The following is a 13579-nucleotide window of genomic DNA, read 5'->3' on the forward strand; positions in this document are numbered from 1 at the left end:
TCTGATACAAGTTTAAAATAGTTCCTTCTACCTCTCTTTCCATTTTTTCTCATTCCTTATTACATGTCACTTGCTATAATATTCACAGAAGGAAAACACAGAAGGGACTCAGTGCAACCAGCTCTATATTTATCTATCTGAATAATAACAAGATTCAGAGGTGTTTGTCTAGTCCTATATTTAATAATTAAATGTTACAAAATGTTTCTGCATTTTCTGTCTTCCAAATATCTCAAAGGACTTGATCATCGCCATTACAAGACAAACTCAAGTCCAAGGACAGATTTTGTGAGATGTCCACAGCTGACATCCAGCAGAAAATAGAGCTGAGGACTGGATCTATGTCCTGAACCCTCAGGCCGCTCTGCCATCCTCAGTGCAACAACTGTCAGATGTGTTCCCTCTTCTGCCCTGTCCCTGCTGTTCCAAGGTCATGAATCAGGGAATTAAGCTTCAGGAGTAGGCAGCTCTGCTTGTGAGGCCCCTTGAGCTGAAGCCTTGCTCTGCAATTAGTGCCGCCTCAGCAAGCAAGCTCACAAAGAGAAGCCCTTCCAAATTGCAGTCATCATCCCTGCAGACTTTCTTCCCAACCCTGTGATCACCACGTAGCAATAGGGTACTGAGAGATGCAGACAGAGGTAGATTTGCTCGTCTTATGGTTGCTGTAGGGTTGCTCAGGACGATCTATCTGGAAAGGCCAACCTGCAGCATCTGGGCATCAGAATATTGTCTTAGTCCGACAGAGTGCAATGCAAATACTACAGTGTGGTGGCAGGTTGCTCTCATATTGGAGGTTAAAGTTAACAGAATGTGGAAGTATCTTCAAAGTAGTGATCACTACTATAAACATTTATTAATAAACTGGTTTTTTATTTTAAGTCACTGGATTTTATGGTTAGGCATGGAAAACATCTACTGGAATGTCTTCAGTTTTCGACTTACAGAAGTGGGTGGACTACATCTAAACTATTTGAAAAAGCAACTAAGAAAAGCAAGCCTATTGTCATTGGCTTAAAATCACTGTACAGTGCTCTACAAGAGAGACCCAAAAATGTTTCAGTGTATGCAAACTGAAAAGGTCGAAAACCATTATGATTAGATGACCAGTCTCCTGGAGAATGTCGTTGCTTCCTTCCAGTTGTAAAAGTCCCAGTAAACAAAGTATCCGCTGATGTGACTGAGAATTGCTTGCATGGTGATTGGGCTGTGACCAGCATCTGTCATAGCTCCACAGGCTTACTGTGCCTCTGACCATTTTACAGTCCTTCAGGGCTTTTAATTCTTAGTAGTCAGCCATTGCACTTGACTCTAGTGTTCAAGGGAGAGCTGTGCAGCTCCACTGGTCTTTGATGAACTATCTGGCTTTGCAGACCCTCTTTGTTACTGGTGTTCCTCCATCAAGACTAAAAACAGGTAAGACCCTTCCCCAGAGATGGACTCCTTTTTGGTTCTGCTTAACAATAAACAGTAAACAGAACAGCCTTGTCAAAACCTGACAGATTACTAACAATTTTAAAGGCAGCATTGGAAATTTTCTAGCTAAGAAGAAAAAAGCAAAGCATGAACACGCCTATTTTACTGGGATTAGTTGTCCTTCTTTGTCCAAAGAGCACTGCAGGGGGGAGCCCAATGCTTTAGCTTTCCAAGTCAACTTCCTTCTGCACTGCAACGTGCATTTCAGGTGTTACTGCACATTCCAACTTCTCTGACTGCAGTTTGTTAGAAGTTAACAGTCACATGATGTTCCTCCTTCTGTTTTCTAGTTAACTTTATTTCTACAGATTGGCTGATAATAACCAGTCAAGTCTAATTTACTGTGGGTAAATTACTAATACCTAATATGACTATCCTATTTCAGAGAAAAAAAATAGCTTCTTCAGGCACAGGAGGCTGCCGTTCAGAATTCAGTGGTAAATGGAGGCATGCATATTCTTCAGTGAGATGCTGATGGTGTTTGCTGCTTCTCACAAGAAGAACAAAAATGACAATTTGGAAGTTGTGCTATCACCAATGTGATAAGTTGAATTTTACAAGATTCCTGCTTTAGAAGCTTTGCTGAATTTTTCCTAGTCTTTTGGGTCTCCACAATGGTGTAAGACTGGTTGTTAAAGCAGAGGTAGTTCAGTCACTTCTGGGCTTGCATGAGAGATCTCGCAGTTGCTTTCCTTGTAATATCTCAGAATTTACTGTGTAGTTTATTAAAAAAATTCAGAGCAAGAAAAACTGGGAAAGATAAATAGACCAAGCACACGCCTGTTGGAAAAGCAGTATGTACTGTAATTGTTTGGTTTATTATTATTTCCTGGCCTTCCAGGTATTCTAAAATCTAGTAAATATTTCAGAAGCTTTTCCAAATTGATTGCCCTATCTGTGATCACAGACCGGAATTGGGAGGAGTGTGACAAGGCAGGTTACAGTCTAGTAGGATTGAAATGAGTGGCAGTAGCAGAAAAGGAATTGGTTACATCTTGCTCAAAACATTTGGCAGTTGTCACATTTAGATACAGGAACAGATGAGCCATTGATTTGATTGAGCAGGGAAGTTCTTATTTCATTATTCCTCTGTAAAAATTTTCATTCAGACTATGGCATTTGATAGGCTCCTTAATTAAGGAGACCTGCTGCCTCCCTTTTTTTTAAAAAAAAAAGAAAAAAAAGAAAAAAAAAAAGACTGATTGTATCTTAGTCTTTTGGTAAGTGGTGTTTAACATGAGGATGTAAAAGTCTAGATTCCCTCTGCATCTGTTGATCCAGTTGAGGTAGCATCTCTTGCAGTCTCCTTTCAAAAGGAGAATTGCAAGAAGCACAAGAATTTAAATTAACTAAATTGTGATTATAATTGAGCAGAAGGATTCTAGTCTTGCATTTTTGGTGCAAGGAGGTATTCCTCAAGCTTTCTTAACTAAATATCACATTGTCAATCATTGCAGCTGTGTGTGCTGTGAAGTTTGCTGTTTTATGACATTATAGGTATAAGAAGCCCACCATGACACACGAGTAGGGAAATGAACTTCAAAATTTTTCTGAATTAATTCCTTTGTATAGAAATGCACCTCAGACCCTGTGTGGGTTAGACATAGCTAAAGCTCTGCATAGAAGATACATTGTTGAGCATAAGCATGGGGTTCATCTGGGTGCCAGAAAGCCCTGCCCATTCTAATGACACTGTTTCCATAGCAGCTAATGTACTTCAGAAAAGAGGGAGACAGGAATTAAACTCATGACTAACGGGGCTGTCCTGAGCTCGTGATGATATAAACTGCGGCACCCACATTGTCACGTATCTTTCAGCGTGTGGTATGTCTAGGCGAGTCACTGAGTAGTACGCTAAGGTAATTAAACTCTTCTTTTCCTAAGAGACTGTTCTGATTAGTCATTGCTAACAGCCTAATCTTCACTGAATTCATGAGAAAGATCTGGGGTTGCCAAACTAAGCCCCTGCATTCAGAGTTAATTCTGGCTTAAAACTTATACTGGCTTAAGTCTGGGTCCTGGAGTTCTAATGATCTTTTGTTAGTCTTGATTCACAGTCATGGGATTTAACTTAATAACCAGCCTCTATGTTGACCTGTTGCATTAGCCACATTGTGTGTAGTCCAAATTTGGTGGCAAACATCCTGGTGGAGCACAGTATGGAGTCTGTACCACCTTCCTTCTAGCAGCATGCATCAGTACAGGGAGATATAACTGAAGGAGTATGTTACCATCGCTGGTCTTTGTGGCACACAAACTTCCCTTTTGATCCTACAGAGGACTTCTCTGAAGTTTAGCTCTTACTACTTGAATTTTATGCGAATCTGCCTGAAACCTCGGGCCTCTTCTATTGACTGAGACTCAGTTCAGTAAAGGACATATATGTATCTATTTGCTGTTAGAGATTCAAATTTGGATTTCCAGCCTGAGGTTCAGTGTGGAGGTATGTGGGCTTGATGTCTCCTCTTTTTTTTTTTAAATGGATATCTAAATGACACCGGATGAATTCAGCCTTGGAAATGCCCCCGTTGACTCTGAAAGAAATCTGGCTGACACTCTCAGATGTAGAGGCCTATGTGAGGATGGATAATTCCCGACCAGCATGATTGCAACATTAACTATGCTGCCTCATGTACCTAAAATAAGACAGTTTGAATCTTGGCCAGTGTGCAATGGTTACCCTAACGTGCTAGTGACTTCACAGAATCACAGAATGTCAGGGATTGGAAGGGACCTCAAGAGATCATCCAGTCCAATCCCCCTGCCAGAGCAGGAACACCTAGATGAGGTTACACAGGAATGTGTCCAGGCGGGTTTTGAATGTCTCCAGAATAGGAGACTCCACAACCTCCCTCCACAATCCAGCCTGTTCCAATGTTCTGTTACCCTTACTGAGAAGAAGTTTCTTCTCAAATTTAAGTGGAACCTCTTGTGTTCCAATTTGAACCCATTACCCCTTGTCCTACTGTTCATTGTCACTGAGAAGAGCTTGGCTCCATCCTCGTGACACTCACCCTTTATATATTTATAAACATTAATAAGGTCGCACCTCAGTCTCCTCTTCTCCAAGCTAAAGAGACCCAGCTGCCTCAGCCTTTCCTCATAAGGGAGGTGCTCCACTCCCTTAATCATCTTTGTTGCCCTACGCTGGATTCTCTCCAGCAGTTCCCTGTCCTTCTTGAATTGAGGGGCCCAGAACTGGACACAATATTCCAGATGGGGTCTCACCAGGGCAGAGTAGAGTGGGAGGAGAACCTCTCTCAATCTACTAACCACTCCCCTTGTAATACACGCCAGGATGCCATTGGCCTTTTTGGCCACAGGGGCACAGTGCTGGCTCATGGTCATCCTGTTGTCCACCAGGACCCCCAGGTCCCTTTCTCCTATGCTGCTCTCTAATAGGTCATTCCCCAATTTATACTGGAACCTGGGGTTGTTCCTACCCAGATGCAAGACTCTACACTTGCCCTTGTTATATTTCATTAATTTTTTCCCCGACTTGTTTGGTTTTGGCAAACCTCGCTAAAAGACATGTATTGCCATCAGTAAAGGATAAGAGTGACACAGTGGCTTATAAAGCTTTCTCTTATACGAGTGCTACCAGCTCATGGTTGTTTCTTTCCGGGTATATATATGTTCTTACATATACAAGGGCTGGCTCTAGTCTTACTTAATTGTTCAGGGAGAAGGGTTTCCAATGTATCCCCTCTGACTTTTTTCCACAGTCCTGTGGGGATGTCTTTTCTGTCTGATAGTCTACCGTTTTTTTTTTTCAGTGGTTTATGAAGCACAGCTTCTGGGAGAAAGTGCTGGACTGACACCTAGGATATCTGTTTATACTTTCAGTTCCAGCCTCTGCTTGCTGTTTGATGCTGGCCTCCTCATTGCACATTCTCTTTGGTTTAATTCCATCTTTTGTTGAATGGAAAAACTACTTCCTCCCATTCCTGGTGAAAGATGCTTTCTAAGCATTATCATCATCACCCTTGGACCGGTCTGAGGAGGACAGCCAGTCTCCTGATTTGTTTTGTACTCCCATACCAGCAGTTGTGCTGATGTGTTATAGATGAGATTTTGGAAAAGAGGGGATTGTCTAAGATTTTAACTTCAAGTCTGAGATTTTGTTTGCGATTTCTCCTTTCAGTAACTCATGGATACTCATTTCTCAGGTCTTGCTTCATCCATCCTGAAACAACTCAATTACACCAGTTGAAGAGATACTAGAGATAAAATAGACTACAGAATTTCCTCTGGGTTTAATAGCAGGTGGAAGAGCCATTTCTCACCTACCAGTGTCAGAAGCAGGAAGTGAATCAAAGGACTCCTGAGATGCAGCTGAGAAACAAAGCAGTCAGTAGTGAACACTGACACAAGCCACTTGAGCCTGGAGGCCTAAATTTATATTCCCTTGTCTTCCTAGGTGATTACATTGGCCACCGTGACCAGAACAGCTCTTTTCAATAAGATTAGATATGGAAAAGGTCCAGAAATTCTCAACGAGTTCATTCCTTCTGCAGCACAGGTTGTCCCCCTGCAGGATAATCTCAGTGGCTTTTATGTCTCCAGTTTTACCTCAGGCAGCAAGGTTTCCAGCATATTGACTCTTTAGGTGAGAGCAATATTCCCTGTCTAGGCAAGAAAAGCAGTTTCTCGTTGGATCTTTTAGTACATTCGCTTAAGCTAAACAGTGACCTGTCATATTATTTTTCCTGTGTCCAGGAGAGTCTACCCAACTCCTCCTGTTCTGCTAATTAAAGAGAAGTAGATATCGTTGTACTATCATGAATTCCCTGAAGCAATCAGCACTTTCACACTAAGGGACTCTGTGTTCTTTTTTTTACAACAAAGTTGTATTCAACTGAGGAAGAGCCTCAGGAAGGCTTTTGACTTAGATCGGAGGTGAAATTAGCCCACTGAATGAAAAGTAGCACATTGCTTCTTCCTGTGTTTGTCTGAGCTGATGCTTCACTGAATAATGACTCACTATTTATGCAGTATATCAGAAATAGATCATTGACTGCTACCTATGCTTAAGTCACAAGAGGGGAGATTAACATGCTTTGCATCTTCAAATCATCTTTCTTCACCTCCAGACTGTGCCAGCTCTCTTATTTATGTGAAAACAGGGAGCTACACTGAAAGTTGTCAATTTGTGTTACAGACTGTAACAGAGAGGCTGCTGCAGGCCTGCCCCACGCCACACACACACAACTTTCTGATGGGGCAGCTGCCTGCTCTGAAAGCAAAGAAGCTGAAGTGAACTCACTGGCAGCTGAACATGCTATCTCTCCAGGGCGGTGTGCTCCTGTTAGTGAATTTGCTGCTATAAACTATAGGCTCCCCTGTACCAAATTTCCCTGAACACTGGGAAGAGTCTATGCTTGGAAAGCAAGTTTTGAAGCATTTATACTGAGCACAGGAGATGTGGTAGTAAAGGAAAAACCCAAGGTTGGTATAAGGGGGAAGTGAGCATGGAAGAAAGTGAGGTGAGAGCAAAAATACATAGATAGCTGTATTTGAGAGTAGGGGAGAAATTCTCGTGAGGGTACACAGTCTGACTTCACGGTCAAACACATTTCCCAGGGCTGTCAGAAACAGTACCCCAGTGGACAGCAGCATGTCTGGGCTTGCTTATAATTTGCCAGCAACCTGTCTTGCCCTTCAAGCTTCTTGTTTTCTCCTCTCTGTTTCATTTTCCCTCTTGGTCTTTAGCAAGTTCTCTGGAGCTAATGCTGCAACAGGGCCTCTAATATGACTGAAGAGCTACTGGAACCAAACTCACTGGGAAATTATTTTTAATGAGCAAAAGTGTTGCACTGAAGCAGTGAATTCCTTCTCTAACACAACAAAAAATATCCTTACAGTGGAAATCCTGCAGCGAAAACTCTTCAGATGAATAGCTTGTTAGAGGATAAAGCAGTTAGGTGAATAAAAGCCTGATTACATACCTGGAGGTAGAATGTAATAAGAATCAGAACAAGTAAATGAATAATTTGACTGCCACTTCTGACTATGGGCTGTGCCTGAGCAGTCTTATCCAATACCTGCTTCTGAAAAAAGCAGAGGTATTACAAGAGGCAGAGTATTCAGAAGAGGATTTTGGTCTGCATTTGGCTACCTGCTCATTTGTCTCTGAGCTGGGACTGTACAGAGGGAAGGAGGCATTCAAGCTGTTGTCTAAAGGAGGTGGTCAGGTTGGACAGGACACGTGACATCTCCATTTGCACTGAAGCTCCCTGACGGTGATGTGGCAGAATGACATGACATCTCTGCACAGCCTGGCAGTGTGATGGCACTGCATTAGATGGATGTGGTAGGGGAGAGGAGTGCTTTCACCCTTATTGTGAACATCATGTTCCCTTTAGTCAGATGAGGCTAGCGCTCAAAAATGTGCACTGCGCTGCTGAGCTCCCAGGGCTTCCTCCTGGCTCCAGCTTTGAGGAGCTGCTACCTCCCCTGAGCTGCCAGCTCTAATCGCAGTCCCCAGGCAGCATTTATTTAGTTTGGAGTAAGTGGTGAGTGTTAACCTCACACAGACTTAAGTGCTACTTGCGCACTGCTTCGCATTTATCTATTCCTTTTCCTCATTACAGTCTAGCTCCATTTCCCTTGGGCTTTTGTGCTGCCTTTTTTTTTTTTTTTTTCCTACTGATTGTCAAGGTCTTTCCCTCCAACTCAGCAGTCATATAGAGAAATCCAGGCAGAAGGCTCATGTACTCAATAAGCCATCATTTTATTTGGGATATGCCTACTGGATCACCATAGGCCATTCCAGATCATTGCTGCCAAGGAAAAGGAAAATCCTGGAATCTGTTCCCAAGCTGAAAAATACACTGTTTTCATTTGGGAGCACAGGACTGTCTTTCATCTAAATACACCCTGAAGAAGCAAAGTGTCAACTGAGACTATGTCCCTTGTGCTTGTGACTGCTCAGCTTTCCCTCGTCATCCCAAGTAATTCCTGTCACTAACCTGCTAGAGCTCCCAAAATATGGATGGCACTGCCATCTCTCCCAAGTCACTGGTAAGCTGCTGTATGCAGCCTAGACTGGTAGCAAAACCTCACTGTCCAAAATACCTCATGAATAGTTTTGTTTCTGATCCAGTTGAATTCCTCACCTTTTCCTGTCGAATATAGATGGACTTTGCATTTATAGTATAGCTTATGTTTGGCTGCAGGGAGAATCTCATCTCTGTGCTAAAGACAAAGTAGTAATTTTCCCCAATGCCTGGCACACACACAGCAGTTACCTTTTATGTTTTCCCCAATGGTAATTGCTACCTTCTCTCTCTCCTATTTTTTCAGATAAACAATATTAGAAGATGAGCTCTGAGCAAGCCTCTAAATGAAACATGTCATTGTTTTCACCTGTAGTTTTGCATAAAGCCTCTGAAGTTTTAGCTGTTGTGAATCTGTTCATCTGCTTGTCACAGATCTCCCTGCTGTGTTAGTTATCAGATAGCCTGACTCTCCCTGCATACCTTTTTTTTCTACTTTGTAACTAAAGATAGCAAAGCATTCACTTTGTTAAGATAATTTAATGTAAATCTGTGAGGACAGTGCTTTTTCTTTAAGGCCTTCTGTCTGATGGTCTTAAATCACATTTGTATATGTTAGTGAATTGACTCTAATAGCTCCCACTGGAAGAACACAAGAAATAAGAGATTTTCCTAAGGTAATAGAGGGAGTCAGTGTCAGATTCTCTTCTAGCTGAACCCTATCTGTTGGCATTGAGTTAAACTTTTATCAGGGAGTTCCCTTGTGCATAACAAATGATATTCAGTGGCTTAAGAACCTAACATCCAAACCAAATGTCTAGAATTTTACATTTTAGTAATCAAAGAGCACAAAAATAATAATGTCTTTTTCTCATAGAATATTTTAGGTGGATGTGACTGCCATCTCAATAGGAAAAACTTAACAGTTTTTGTGTGTGATGTACTGTCTCTCTTCAATATATAAAATAGAGATGAACCCAAAGTGTTATGTTACCATCAAAGTATGGAAGTATCAGCAAGTGCAAATATGTGGCTTTAATTACCTTTCTGCTCAGTTAAAAACGTGGAAAAAAAATCCAGTCACATATACTCATTTTATTTCCTTATTGCCTCAAATGTAATATGGACCATAATATGCACTTTTATGGCAAGTGTTTTTGTTTATTTTTGTAAAGGAAAAAAGCCTGCTTGCCTTGTGCCAAGCCTGCTATAGATAGATAGTCAGGAAATAATACATGCAAATGTGGCTCACTGTGGTGTTACCTAAAGTGAATGCTGAGGTTTGATTAGGTAGTGGTTTATATTTTCTCCTCCATCCCATTTTGGGCTCTTGTTTGAATAGAGCAAATATAGCCAAAGCTCTACTTTCAGTTCTATGAGTGTAAATCTAGAGTATTCCACTTATGGAATAAAAAAAATCACTAGCATTCAAGACTGATTACCCCAAATGTTGCTGTAGCATGGTTGTTTTAAGCAGCAGTGGAAGTCTTTAATATAAACTGCATTCTCTGGGATTGTTGCAGATTTATAACATTATAACACTTCAATGATTTGTCCCATTTTATGTTACTCTTCCATCTGCTGGGACACTTCAGCACAGCAGCATCCAGGCACAGTATGATGCTTTTGTATTTTCAAGAAGGGTACTGATTGAAATACGTGTATTCCTTCCACACAGAAACTAATCCGCGGAGACTCTCCTTGAGTCTGTTACTCAGACTGAGCACCCAAAAGCCTGGCCTGGCACCCATTACTGTGGGGGGTGGGAGCAGAGTGGAGCAGCTGTGACCAGGCTCTCTGCAAACAGCTGGATCTAGCCAGCACTTACGTAACCTCGGCCTTGCATCCTCCAATGGCAGGCATCTTCGCGAGCTGAAGGAATGACGATAATTTTTTGTAGGGGCTTAAGCAGGTCTCAGATTTCTTCCTGCAATAAGCAATAGACAGTCTGAAGTGACAGACCCTGTCCTGGCATATTCTTATAAGAACTGCTTCTGAGAGGAGAGGTTGCAGTGGAGCGGCCAGGTGCTGTGTGGGACTGAGAGTGAACAATGAAAGATATTTGCAAGAGCAAATACTGTTACTTCTTTCTTGGTACTTGAGGAAAGGGGCTGTTGAGACAAGGAGAGCTGCTCAGTCCAGCAGCATTCCACTCAGCTTTGCTTTCTGCCTGCGAGCTTTGAGAAGTTTAAGGAAGAGAATCTGAGCAGTATCTATCAGAGCATTAGGCAGGAATGCTTGCAGAGAAAGGGGCAGAGAATGGGTTTTCATCATTGAAACAAAAGGAAATGTGCACCTAGCAGAAGAGTGGTGGAAAGGGAGATCCGAGAATAGGCTTAGGAGCCAGGTGCTCAAAGTTGATTTCTCACATCTTGTTCTGTTGAATAAGTCACATCATCCATCTGATAATGGGGAACATGCTACAGATCTCTGTTTAGGGGGAGGTCTGATAATTAATGGGTGCTGATAGAGTGCCTGGAAGATGAAAAATGCTGAGTATTATCACAGTAAATAGTAACCCCTTTGACTCATTTATGATCTTATTACCACCAAATGTCTCTCTGGCTTCCTGTCATTTCAACTAAGCCTTCTTCTCATCCTATTAAACACCAGGGGGAAGATCCTCAGCTAGCATCAGTTGTCACAGCTCCATTGACTTTAATTATTTCTCTTGCACAACATATTTCATCCAAACCCCTTCAAGTGTTTGAGAGATATTGGCCAATTAAGCACCACAACCTCTACAGGAGGTAAAGCGTCATACCACAGTTAGAGAAACTTAGAAAAGAAATCTTAATCAACTTACCCAAGGTCAGGAAGAAAGGGTAACAGAGGTAAGAAAATAGACCAAGAGTTGTGCTCCTAATTCTGGAGGTTGCCTTGGCCAGGTTTTGCTCTGTGTATTGGGGTGGATCTGAAGCCACTATTCCAAACTTTGCCTTCTTCAGGTTCTTAATGGTATGAGACAGAGCAGGACTCACTTCCTTTTCACGCACTCATACACTTTTAGATTTTTTTATCATTCTTATTTTATTTGAGGCATCGTAGGAAGAGATTTATGGAGGCCATACATATAAAAGCTGATTCCTCAGCTGGTATAAATTAGAAAGACTTCCCAAAGGCAATGGGAATATGATGACCTGAGGATCTGGTCCCTGGGGCTTATTTCTGACAGAGTATGGCTATAAGACGCCTAGGGATTTTCAGCCTCCAGTCACTTATGCGCAGGCTTTCTGAAGCTGCGGGAAGCTAAACCACCTACTGGTGGTGATTGCTTTTCCAATATATTGCAAGTCAGGACTTTATCATCGTATGTGCAAATGACTCTCAGTAAGCTAGTTTGTCCCCTCATGCCTGCTGGAAGTTCAAAATGGCTGCATCAAATGGCGATATTTAGAATAGCCCCAAGTGGAAATACTCTGAATATCCACAGTAACTTTGCTGTTTCTGAGATGGGGTTTGTTTTCTCCAGTTTGGGGAGTGTTTGTGTAACTTCAGCATTTTATTCTGCAAATTTAGACCCTCTTTCAGGGAGGCTAGTGAAATCAGTGAGAGTGGAGTTTAATTTATAAATAGCCAGCAGATAAGCATGAGGAGAGGCAATGAATAACCCAGAGATGGAGGAGTTAGAGATCAGTTGTGACACAATGGCAGAGCTGAGAAGCAACACTCTGGCCGGGTCAGTGCTCGAAGTGTAGTGCTTGATTACACATATGGTTTTAAGATCAAAATAAAGTTTTTGTTGTTGTTTGGTTGTGTTTGTGTTGTGTTTGTTTTTTTTTAAAGCAAAAACAACAACAAAACCACAAACAAAACCAACCTTAAAAAACAAACCCCAAGCAAACAAAAAACCCCACACCACAACCCTTATCCTGTGAAACTTGCAGCTTTGATACAGTGCTTATGTGCTCATAGCACACAGCTAGGAAGTAATATGCTGGGTTTTCTTAAAGCTACAAACAAGTTCAAGGGGAAAGCCTTTTAGAGGTATGAGAAAAGAAATGTATTTATAAGTCTGAGATATTAATTTCCTGAAGCAGCTTTAAATCCTTATGGGGTACTCTATACACTCAGTTAAGACAGGATAATATCAAAATACCAGCTCTTTATTATTTAGGTATAGAATAACTGGATCTAAAATGTGTTGTGTCTTAATACTTGGTGGAAAAAAACAATCCTATGGCTGTAAATCTTATGAAGATAATTACATTGGAGTAAATCTTTGTACAAATATTTAAGGAAATGCAGATCAGTTCTGGGAGAAGCCAGGTCTAAGAATTCACAGGAACACTGGAGGAAGGGCTGAGGTGTGTGCAGAGGGAAGTAAGAAGAGGACAGAGCAGCTCAGAAACTCAGATTGCGTGTGGCATTCCCTTTCTGCCCCTCCATGCACAGGTACTTCAGAACTAAGAAGTGGTACATTTTAAAAAACCCCACTGCCTAAACTCCTGAAAATTATTTTTTCTTCATCCCTGTGCTAGGGTTAAACATCAAGCTGCGCTACACTTTCCTGACCCTTTCACCAAACATATCTTAATATGAAAACACTTGGTCAAGAGTCTTCAGCTATGAAAGGAGATAAAGAGAAAACACCAACCTTCAACTCCAACCTGGAAAAACTGTTTGCTTTTTTACTTTTCCCGTGCAGAAAACATACTTTCCATCAAGAGGAAAGGGAGATGCGAACACTTCAGCTCAGTAGCCACAAATGGCCTGTGTGTTTGGTCTTCATGAGAACCTATGTCAGGCATATGCTCCCTCATGGAAATTTCCCTCACATGTCTTCTCCCATACCATCTAAGCCTAGATTTTCTTCCACTGCCATGGAAACCAGAGGTCTTGTTTGGGTGGAGAAGGGGAACTGCTGTTCTGCCAGGAATCCGGCGTAAGAGAAAGAAACAAGAAATTTTTCTGTTTGTTTAATATGTCCAAACACTGACTTGGAAAATGCTCCCTGATTATTGGGAGGTGCTGTCTTCTCAAGAAGGTAATTGTGTACCATGGAATAGTAGAAGTCTCTGTACTTCAGAAAGTGGGCGCAGTATGGCTTCAGGTGTTTCCCCATTTAGCCTCAGTGAATGTGTAAAAGTGCCAGCATCCCTCTTAAG

The 13579-nt window shown here is 41.7% G+C and overlaps 1 protein-coding gene across 40 annotated transcripts in view; it reads left to right on the forward strand.

Moving 5' to 3' along the window:
* The window catches only part of NRXN3 (neurexin 3), a 1036700-nt gene that overhangs the window by 622454 nt on the left and 400667 nt on the right, over positions 1–13579 (forward strand). The window lies entirely within an intron of this gene.

Source organism: Patagioenas fasciata, chromosome 5, assembly GCF_037038585.1.
Source record: "Patagioenas fasciata isolate bPatFas1 chromosome 5, bPatFas1.hap1, whole genome shotgun sequence".
NCBI lineage: Eukaryota > Metazoa > Chordata > Aves > Columbiformes > Columbidae > Patagioenas > Patagioenas fasciata.